General features: G+C 44.0%; 1 long non-coding RNA gene across 1 annotated transcript; it reads right to left on the bottom strand.

The window, feature by feature from the left end:
- Positions 1–1,630: 1,630 nt before the first annotated feature.
- On the bottom strand, positions 1,631–11,610 carry LOC119374384 (uncharacterized). Its single transcript, XR_005180154.2, has 3 exons — positions 11,556–11,610; positions 5,462–5,630; positions 1,631–1,702 (listed from the first exon to the last, which is right to left on the bottom strand). It is a non-coding gene; the product is annotated as an uncharacterized LOC119374384 (long non-coding RNA).
- Positions 11,611–11,975: the final 365 nt, after the last annotated feature.

The following is an 11,975-nucleotide window of genomic DNA, read 5'->3' on the forward strand; positions in this document are numbered from 1 at the left end:
TGCGGCACAGCAATTGGGCAAGCCCCACTACCGTGTACAGCAGGCGAGGGCGTCAAACGAAAACGAACACGTAAATGAGAGAGAGAGAGAGAGAAAGAAAAGATAGAAAAAAAGAAAGAAGAGATAGAAAATAGAGGGAATGAAAGTAATAGAAAGAAATTGGAAGAGAAAAATCGAGAGAAATAAAGAGATTAAGGACATAAAAGGCTAGAGAGTCAGATATACATAGACAGAGAGAGAAAGAAAGGATCAGTCAGCAAGAAAGCGATGGGAAGAGAAAGGAAAAATGAAACAAAAAAATCACAGCATCCACTGAGTGAATGATGAGTGGGCGAAGCTGCGGAGGTTCATCGGTAAACCGTGAATCTTCCGGAATTCTGCCAAGGACATCATCACCGACGTGAGATCGGGGCGCGTGTATCTAAAAGGTTCGATGAGTTATGACGACTTGCAGCTCCACTTTAATTTTACATGTACGCTGTGAATTTTCAGTGTTTAGAAAAACCATTGCTTTAGAAAACATCTGGCGTCTTCGTTAAGCAGCTGGCGTCTTTTCGTTTTGCTTCAGAAACATCTGGCGTTCTTTCGTTTTGCTTTTACAAAACATCTGGCGTCTTTCGTTGGTTATTTCATCAATAAACGGCGTTTTGAACAAAATTTTTATTGTTTAATCACGCACAGGAGAAAATCTCACCAGGCACTACCTTGGAGGTAAAGAATGGCTGCTAATGGGAATGAGAGACAGAAGAAGTCGGCTTTTAGCTAACGCTGCGAATTTTTTATTGTTCAACAACGCACAGGAAAAATCTCCCACCGGCACCACCTTGGAGGTGAAAGCGTAAGACTGGTTACGCACTACGACTACTACGACTACGACTATGACTACGAGGGACGAACGGGTGCTGCATTAAGGAGCTTCGCCCCTAATAAAGGGAATAAAGATATCAAAAGATAGAGACAGAGAAAAACGTAGAAAGAGGCTGAAAGAGATACAAAGAAATAGACACGAAAAAGAGATAGGAAAAGCATAGAGCAAGACAGAAAGAGAAGAAAGAGAGAAATAGAGATAGAGAACAAACAGAGAGGTAGAGATAGAAAGAACCGATAGAAAGACACCCAAAGAGAGAGATAAATAGAAGAAAGAGAACGGAAAGGATTTAGTAAAAACAGAGAGCAAAGCAGAAAGAGGAAGAAAAAGAGAAATATGGGAACACACAGAAAATAGAGAAAAGAAGCGGTGAGAGAGAGTGACAGAAGGGCAAAACGAGAAATAAAGATAGAAAGAGGGGAGAAAGACAAAAATATAGATAGAGAGAGAAATAAAGAAATGGAAAAAACGAATAACAAGAAAGAGATACAAAAGCAGAGAAAGAGAAAAATGGAAGAAAGCCCGAACAAGAGAAGAGAAACAAGAAGGCCACCCAGCTGCGTTTTTTTTTTCAGGCTTGGCACCACAAGCGCAAAGCTGCCATAATTTTGTTAAGGATATTAGTGCGATACTTTCGTCGACATTCTGCGACTCATTGCAAGGAAAGATATTTAATGAGGAAGGCAAAAAAGCAAACAGGCAGAGAGATGTATGCATTCAACAGGCAAAAATCTGTACAGAAAGCAGTGCGATTTTCGTAGCCCACAAGTACCAGCGTCAAGGCCGAACACTAATTTATTCTCTCACAAATGCGTCTCATTGGGTGACAGCGTCCTGAAACACAAATACATCATGAATGTAAGCAGCGTGACGAACACATTCGATTGATATTTCTTGACACGATTTACTAAAATAAGTCCTTTCGACTTATGTTGACAGAGCAAGGAAAAGTTCAGCGATCGTCGGAAAATATTATCTCTATAATTTATTAGAACTCAAACGCATCGCATCACAGCAACGTTTATCATAGAAAAGTGCCCGCTTCGGCTGGTCGGTTCACTTTGAAAAAAAAATGTAAACGCAGTACCAATGAAGGGAATAACAAAAAAAAAAATAAAATCAAAAAGAACCGCGTCACCTATTTACATTTCAACCTTACTGTTCAGTTGCATTTGTGCAAGTTTTCTTTTTTGGTTGTTCATAGATTCTGTGCATTTTTGTGATGCTTTATATATCCTTTTCGACTCTCGAACCTGCCAATTTCACTCTGTCTACTTCAGTGTGTAATTAGCGGCCGTTTTTTCATGCGCTGTCAACGACTTCGCTTCAGCGGCAAAATGTGAGAGGCCGTGACGTGCCTGAAAACAGGCTGAGCTCTGTTATCTTAAGGGAAACATAATTACGACTAAAACTGCACTAAAAACACAAAAACAAAGACGAGGAAAACAGGACTACGCGGGTCGTGTTTTCCTCGTCTTTGTCTTTGTGTTTTTAGCGCAGTTTATTCGTAATTATGAATCTAAACCAACCTAGCCCGACTTGGTGCTCTTAAGGGAAAGACGAAAATGTGACTAAAATTAGGATATATAACGCAACCACAACCGAACTGAGTGTTATTATCAGAACCTCATGAACTCAACCTCACCAGTGGTGAGGACACATCCACAGCACTTTCTCGTTACGCCTGTCTTCCTGGCGGAGTACGAAGCATTCCTCGTTGTTCCAGAAACGGTTTCCAATGAATATGCAGAAATATGTAGCAGACGGGAACAATGTGGCACAGAGTGTGCCTGTTATAAAGATGACATTGTTACATATTATATCAACATTGATATGCCCAAGTTTAAACAGTAGCTGTAACGTTAATGTGGCTACGGTGAAGTCTTTTATCGAAATAGCTGGGTCTGATTGTTCAGAGTTCGTTATGCTTTATATATATATATGTACACACACACACACACACACACACACACACACACACACACACACACGCACACACGCACACACACACACACACACACACACACACACACACACACACACACACACACACACACACATATATATACGAACGGTAATTAGAAGTTTACGTTCGGGTACTGGGAAACGTTCCTATTGATAGCGGTAGTTTTGGGTGGCCGTATAGGTTCAGGTGATTGTTTGAAGTGTTCGTTCTTTCGCTGTAGAACTAAAATTTGGGTGAGTTGGTTACAGTTTGTGGTGAAATTTCTGCGCGCGGGAATGACATTGACACAGTGAAAGACAGCTGTGGGCTGAACTCTGAACTGTTTATTTTTAGAAAACACAGGACACATAGGCACCAGCAGTCTGCATTAAGGATATACCAAAGAAGTCACAAATTGAAAAAAAAAGAGATAAAGAAGTTTCCGCGAAATTTAGATAAAGCAAATATTTCGACTCCGATTACAGCCCCTGTAAACTATGTCATTTTGGTCTCGACTACTGTGACACTGCTGTTTTGTCTGCATTCCGCAAGAGCTTTTTATGTGGTTTTTTCTGCTTTTCTTATAATTCATGGCTAGATTCGCGAATGGTCAGCACCTACTCCTGGTGCTTTTATGTTCTGTATTTTACAAAAAAATAAACAGTTGAGAGTGAAGCACTCGTTTGTGTACTTTACTGTACCGTGTCGTTACTGCGTGCTCACATTACACCATGACTGGTGCCTCAGCTCTGAAACAAATGCTACCCCATCTTCCAGCTATCGGTGTGGTGTTCAGATTGCGGAGGCTACAATTACGGTACAAGAATAGGAAACGCAGTGTACACGTTCAAAAATGATATTTTATCACAGCTGACACGTCTTTCCGCACTTTTACCTTCATTATTAAGTTAGGAGGATGGTTCTCACTGGTAAACACAGTGTATAATAAAAATATCACAGCATATCCACGTGGTGAATGATGATGAGTGGGGCGAAGCGAACTCGCACTGCAGCACGGCGATGGCATTAGCGCGAGCGTGGTCCTTCTTGATGGAAGATATTGTGACTAGATTGTTTGAGAACCACAACCTGTCGCACACACCGCAACTACGGCCGAAACTGTTATCAAGGAAGTCCCGCTCGAAGCGCGCGTCGGCGCCTTCGGGCAGAGCCCGCCTGATGCGTTTTGCAGCCACTTCACGTGCTCGCACAGCCTCGGGCTGCCTGCCGGTACGCGCGCTTTCTCGCCGCTTTACGGCCCTTCACATTTTTGAAGATCCGATTCGTGCCGTAGCCGTGCAGCTTCGGCCTCGCCGGCTCGAACGGCGGGGTCTTCGCGCCGCAGCCGTGCAGCTTGTCGAGCAGCTTCGGCCTCGCGGGCTCGAACGGCGGGGTCTTCTCGCCGCAGCCGTGCAGCTCATCGAGCAGCTTCGGCTTCGCGGGCTCGAACGGCTGAATCTGCTTCGCGGCATCAACGTGCAGCTTCGGCCTCGCGGGCTCTCGCCTCAGGATTCTGTCTGCGAGCGCGCGCTGCCGCCGCCTTCCGTGCCCTCCGTTCCGCAGCCTCGTCTTCCATCTGACGACTCCGAGCTAAAGAGAAAGCGTGCCAAGAGGGAGCCTCATGGCGCGTTACCTCTGAAATGTTGTCTTCGGGTGTCGTTGAAAACACGAGACGTAGTAAAGAAGAATGAACGCCACACAGACGAACACGCAACGAGAGTGTCACTCGTCAACGTCGTCTTGTTCTTCTACTGCATACCAGAACGCGCGCTTCTCACGAACTAGACGTGGCTACTACAAACAAACCTACAAATGGAGGATGGACAGACCCACGGCATAAGGAGCTTCGCCCCTAAAACTCAAACGAAACAACTTTGTTAAAGCAAAGCTAGTTGATTGCTGGTTACTGCAGTTGAAGCCTCACTCCCAGGGCCCCAATAACTATTGTAGCTCACTGGGCCTGATCAATTTACCTCACAAGTCCAGTTCGGAGAGTCGCGCCTCACACTACAAATCGATGAGATTATCTGTGAGCAGCGGCGAGACGGCGTCGCCCGGACGCGGCGTGCGATATTTTATGTCTTCGACTGTCAGTGCGGAGTCGCACCATGGAAGGACCAATGTCTTTGTGTTGATCCTGAAAAATTTTGTGAAGCTTATGTAAGCGTGTTTGGGTGTTTGTATACGGCGCGCAAGTCTCTTGTCTGTCGCCCGTTGAGGTTGAGATGGACAGGGGATTTTGTTCGTCATCCGAGCGTATTTGCCTGGAGTATGTCATTTGGTGTGGTGCCGTATGTCGGAGAGGCGTCAATTCGAGTAGTATGTATCGCGGCTCGGCCTGTCATGTCACACAAGCTACGACAGTACGGCAGACTCAGTGCTGTAAATCAAGAAAATTGGGCTGATAATAATAATTGTTGGTGTATTTGGTCCCGAAACCATAATATGATTATGAGAGAGGCCGTAGTAGACGGCTTCGGAAATTTCGTTCATCTGGGGTTCTTTAACGTGCACCTGAATCTAAACACACGGGCCACAAGCAAACACACATGCCTCAATACATTCAGCTCAGCAGTTAAGCACCATAACCACAAGACCACCATGGTGAGCAAAATTTGGCTGATGAATAAGGTAAACACTTATGTTACCATGAGGTTCACAGGGACAGAAACCATAAAAGACTCGATGGTTGTGATGGCGGCTGCACCCCTGGCCAACTCTTGCAAGTGGTCGGCAAGTGGGATAGCCGAGGCCCCTGTCCAAGCAGCAGGATTCGCTGGGACACTGAATGTTGGCAGTACACGGAGAGCCTATTTGCTGTAAAGGAGTGGTCGATCGCGTTTTCGTTGGCATTCCTGTCTAGCAACATTTGGCTTAACCTTAGGCTAGTGAACTAGATAATTTCATCAAGGCCACCTAATTATTTCTGGGCAAGGAACTCTACTTCACCCCCCCTGAGAACCCGTTCGCAAGTGGCAATATCGTCGGTTATTTATTATGGTATACCCCTTGTGTAGCCAGCCCATTACATGAAGTGGGAGAAGTGCAGTGGTTTCCTAGTTATGTTACAACACTTATACCTAGTCGTTTTTTGCTTTACACGAACTACAACACCAATATAGACAAATATTCAATATATTTACGTCTGTATTCTCACGGATTCATAAACGTTGGTACATTTCAACTTTGTTAGAACTGAATCACTCATTAAGCAGCATGCATAATGATCGTTATTGTTTCTATATTCATAATATCTTAGTAATAATCTTCCATCGGATCCTGCTAGCTTTAGTTGGCACATGTGTTATTTTATTGCTATCGCTAACACAGTACTGCTACTTCCTGTCCGTTACTAAATTCGACCGTGCCACAAATACCAGCCATAAACGTAAATGAATCACTGTCGTTATTGACGTCTCTCGTACAAATCACAGTTACATGTTTCTGTGAAAATCGTAGAGAAATACGCGATCGTCCTCGCCATGTGGCTAACGTCGGGCGCAGAATATCGCAAACACGTGACAATGCTATATATTCGGACAATCCAAAGAGCACATGCAGTCTAGCCTAGTGGACCTTGCAGAAGCGGTTGGTTTGAAGGCGTTCCATGGAAGGCAGAACCACAGTGCAGAGAACTGATACAAAGTAAATGCTGCATAGATGTTTGAGAACACTTCTTTCCTTTAAAAAAACATTTGCAGGTCTGGAGTATCGTTTTGTCAGCAAGGTGTAGCTACTTTGCTTTGAATATATAGTTAGGACTGCGCTGTGGTTCGCTTCTTCTGATCTTTTTTCTTTTTTTCTCACGACATATACCTGAAAATAGACTGGCAATATTTATTGAGGTAATTTTGCAAGCGCGAACATACAGGACTTACCAATGAAACATCCTAAAAGATACTGAAGACACCTGGCGCGAAAAAGCTCGGCCAACGAAAAGCAAACACAAAGGACAAGCGCTGCTTGCTGGCTTGTCCAGCGCTTGTCCTGTGTGTTTCCTGTTGATCATCAGTGTGAATAATCAACTAGCCCTATCAGCTGCATTATTAAGTCTTAAACGGGCCTTAAAGGGACTGTTCCCTTATGAAAATGAGTCTTGAGTGTCTAATGTCCACTAAGTGCGCTCCTCATGAGTCACTAGACAGACATTAGACATGCAAAGCCTAATGTCGTTTAACATTAAGTGTACATCAGAGAGTCAAATGACCATGTGCGTTTTAATTTCTGGTGACTGAAGTGTTCATACTTTCAGTTGCCGTTCCTAATGTCAAAACGCGCATCACAACAAAGAAGTTAAATAGCCTTAATTGCCACCGTAAAATGAGTTTATCACAATAGACAAGTTTGTCTTTCAGAGGCACGCAATAAACAATTTGTGTTGCAATGTACACAAATATCATGTTTCAGTAGAATGCGTAAATATTTTACATATATCGCCCATGCACCGGTGATCGAAGAATTGCTGACGACCGCAGCAAGGTTTACTACATTACCTGCCGTATATATAGAAGTAAGCATTTCCTTATTTTTAAAAAGCATGAGTCGATCGCATATGCAAATATGAACAGATAAGATCAAGTGCCACTGCGAACACTCGCTCAGAGGCCCGTGTTGCCCATTTGTCCAGTAGAAATTAACGGAGGAGAGTGGGGATTACTCGCACGGCGTCGCGGATTTGGGGGGATGGAGAAGAATTGGAACTGTGGACAATGGGTGACGTACAGAAAAAAAAAAAGTTCGTTATTGTTGTGATAAAAATTAGGGACTGTCCTTATGCATGGTTCGTATTCATGGTGCACTTACATATATGCCCAAAACAGAATGTTGTTACGCATCAGAATGACGGTGGCCAATATGTTTTTGAATGACATTAGAGCGTCAAATGATTGATATGTCAAAAGTCATTAGACTTTCTTTTTGAACTTGTCTGACATTTTCATAAGGGTTATACGGTTATTATATTATAATGTTAATATATATTATATTATAATATAATATTATATTATTAAAGGGACTGTTATACGATTATTAGCCTTATTATACGATTACAGAACACTCGTTTTGCTATGATTGCAGTCTATGCGTTTATTTTAGCACTGATGCCACAATCCAAGCCAAGTCGACCCGGAAAAAACAAAACAGCGCTTTTGGCGCTGTCGGCGCTGTAGCAGACCGTATCAAGAGACGAGACATCCCGTTGGGAAACCTAAGCGAATTAGAAAAGAGAATTTTGGAACGCATGAGGGAACAAAACTTAGACCCCTACGTCGACGCACCGGACCGCGATGATTCTTCGAGTAGCGCCAGCACAAGCGATGACCCAGACTTTGACAGGCCTCTGTCACCGCAAGCTCGGCGCCTTGGAAATGTAGACTGGTAAGTACGCACTGAACGACTGGGTTCTAATTCATGCAAACCTGTCACGCAGGTGCCGTTGCAAACGCTGCACTGCAATGCCCACAGCAATAGAGTGCGTATGCTGTTGGGACGTCCCCGTTATACGTAGTGAGAAGCTCTGCGTCACAGTTGGAGGACGACTTCAGTAAACTTTGTCTCGACACCATCGTTCTAAGGGTGGCCTACATCGATGTGAACGTCAATGGCGAGGATGCCGGTATTGAAATGTACGGCATACGTACATTGCCGCATGAAACATTCTGAAGTATCGTACCTTGCTTTTCGTGACGTGCAGCCGAACAGAAGGAACAGCTGTACTCTTGAGCCGCTTTCGAATCCTTTCTCTTGTGTGCACAAGGCGCTTGGTAGTCCGAAGCGAGAAAGCGATTGGAACACACTCGGCTGTAAGACGACAAACTGTACCCGAGGGCATCTTCCCACAGACGTTTCTGTAACGGTCTTGCAGGCAAACGATGTAACGAAACTCCTGTACTGATGTAGCGATGATAAATGCATGCCTTAACAGCGCAGCACGCGCGAGACATCCCATAACGACAGTGCAGCGTAACAGCACAACCAGCGCGGGGTGTTCAAGCAGACGAACTCGAAAGCGGCGGCGTCGGCAGCGCCGCCAGGCGTCTTTTTGTGCGCGTGAAATAAAAAAAAACAGCAAAAGTTACTTTTTGACGCAATCGAAAGCTGTTTCAAAAGCGGAAAATACACTCTCAAGTTCTACATGTTTGTTTTTAAGCAAAATAAGTCCACCTGCGTGGATAGTCTGTCACACCAATAGATTGCGGGAATTGCGACCACTTTGCTGTTGGGTGACGCTAGCGGTCATTCTTTCACGGGTTTCAACATCAGATTAAGGACCTCTCCCAGGCTTCCTAATCTGATGTTGAAAACCGTGAAAGAATGACCGCTAGCTAGTGTTGCGGCCCCCTGGGTCCCAATCTAGCCCCCCGTCCAGCCTGGTTCCCCCATTCCCACTCCCATTTATCAGCAATAAAGTTTATTCCTCCTCCTTCAACATCAGATTAAAATTCTAATTCTTTTTTTATGGGACGAAAGCGCGTTCATTGCCGCCGATGTGACGATTATCTTCTCATTTTCACCACAATCAAAAAAATTTTTCCGAGTGGTAGACAGTCCCTTTAATAAAGACACGAAGCAGAGAATTCCGGCGCAACTTTTTTTTTAACGAATTATGCAAAAGGTAGAATTTTGTGAGAGGTCGTGCATTGCGTAGACTCGCATTTTCGGTTGATGTGTCAGGCTAAAGCTTGTTTCCTTGAAAAACCATATTGCAGAAATAGTTGCAGCTGTTGCTCACTCGTTGTTGTCATTCAATAACAAGAATTCGATGTCAAAGATGGAAGCCGAGAGATGGAAGCGCAATGTGCAATAAAAATTATTTGCGCCGAGATAAATGGCCGCACCGCAGACTGATGGCCGACGGTTTGATGTGTGGACCTGTCTTTGTCAAGAAGCGCTTCGTCAACCTTGGCGAAAGAGCTGTAGACGGTTGCTAGTTAACGCCACCTAGTGTCAGTTCCGTTACTTGTAGTCCACAAGAGATGACACTGTAAAGGGGACGACCAAGGTTATTTCGCGTATGTGAGCATAATGGTTGAAGAACCGTGTCTTAGGGACGCGTATATAACTCACGCTTCAAAATACGAATGAGTTGAATGCTTGCTATACGTAGAGGTCAAAAAAAAATAAGAATGGGAAAAAAAAGTGAAAACATTAATAGAAAGAGTAAATGGCTTGCTCTGGTGGGAGACAGTCCTTGTGAATGACGACTAGCCGGAGGAGGATTCAAAGCAAACTGCCAACTTATATAATTAAAACACCATTATCCCTGCCAGCATGCTCACATGCGCGAAACGGCCTTGCTCTTGGCTTCTTCAGTTCCTTTCCTGCGGATGGGAGATACCTGCAGCGACATCGCGTGACGTCATCAATTAACTCTCTGAAACATACCCACCATGAATGACGATGCGCCAAAAGTGGCGATGTCCACCTCTCGAAACATTGACCTCCCAGTTTGAGGGACTTTACCTGTGCTAGTGAGGAAACTCGTACTCTTCCGGGAGATGACTGCTTGCAGCACGGCACAGCAATTCGTCATACAGTGTGACTGCTTGTTTAGAAGACACCGCGGTTTAACTTTATCAGGGATATATGACTTTATATTCTTCCCTTTTGTGTGTTACCATAGCAATGTCCCGTTATCAAAAATGGATATGATTGTAACTTGTCAATGCACGTATTTCCTCACCCCTAACAGCATTTAAAACCGCAGACGCAGATAATGCGTTCACTTGTTCGGAAGCGCACCTGCGGAACGAGAAGTACCAGACTAATGATTAAAGCATGCAGCATAATAGAGCCTAGGGCACCAGCAACATGTCTCGATAAAGTGCCATTCCTCAGCTGTCTTGTTTCGTAACGGATGGAAAAGCAAGGCACAGCAACCGATATTTATTATTATTGAAGAAACTCTGACCGTATACCTAGTGCCCCGTCTTCATTCCAAATATCAATCGCAGAGAATAGTGCTGACACCTGACCAAATTACTGATTTGATATCGGTGCAGGCGCCAGGGTGGCAGACTGATGTAGCAGCGTACAGAAGAAGGCAGAAAAATGTTAGTGTAATAAAGCCTAAAATCACATTTTCATAACACATAGTATTATGGCACATTTTGAGAGCAAGTTCAGCTTGTAATTTGGGATGTTAAAAGTTTTTAGAGGGATGGCTGGGATGACAGGAACAGCCGGGTATTCCCATAACTGAACCAATTGGCTATACTGACTCGAGGTATAGAGCTTTGATAGCAACGACGAGACAGGGAGGACCCTCCTATACACTCAAACGTACGTAGTCAACAGAAGATCTGTAATTACAGAGCTCTTTCTGAGATGAAAATGCACTCAGTCGCAATGCCGCATTAGACAATCATACTTTAAATATTGGTTACATTGGTTTATTTGGATGAGTTGTTAGAGGGTGTCGGCAATAAGACAGCTTCTTGCAACTTTCAGTTGTCACAATTGTTATTTTACCTTTCACTGATTAAAGTATTTGTTACTGAGGTAGCATTTGAGGGCTCCTTACAAAAAAAATTATTCGTTCCAGTACGTTGCATCACTTCCCGGCCCCAACTCGGTTGGCGCGATTAGTTTCGTCATGTTCATAACAGCACCCCCATTAATTATTTCTTTTGTTTACCTCAGCAGCTACAAAGGTAGTTTCAGTTTTGCAATGCAAACTGATATTATTTTTCGAAGTTTAATCTGCACCGTCATTTTAAATAATCGTTTTTTTTTTCTACTTACCCGCTTCCACCTGCTGTGACCGGGTTGTAGATACCTCAACACTTCTGGATCAAACTGCAAAAGTTGAACACACCTCTGCAATTGATTTGTAAGGTACTGAGATGTCATTTCATGTTCCTAAAGTTAGTGCACTAGTATGCCCACATCTGTCAAGTGAGACACGCGAGCACCGGTTCCATATTGCCAGCGCCCATCATGTCCAAGTAAACCACTGCCGTCGACGTGGGTGCCTTCACGTCAAACGGCGCTATATCTTCCAAACTCGAATACCCCTTGCGCAAGCTCGCGCATATCACTGTACAATGAACAATCAGCTACTTCTGTGAACACAGAGTTGCTTTTCGTGTTATACCGATTCCTACAACGAAGGGGTCACCATGTTTCCTTTAGGTTGTAGGCGTTTCTGTTTCATTCAGGACT

Source organism: Rhipicephalus sanguineus, chromosome 11 (assembly GCF_013339695.2).
Source record: "Rhipicephalus sanguineus isolate Rsan-2018 chromosome 11, BIME_Rsan_1.4, whole genome shotgun sequence".
NCBI classification, from domain to species: Eukaryota; Metazoa; Arthropoda; class Arachnida; order Ixodida; family Ixodidae; genus Rhipicephalus; species Rhipicephalus sanguineus.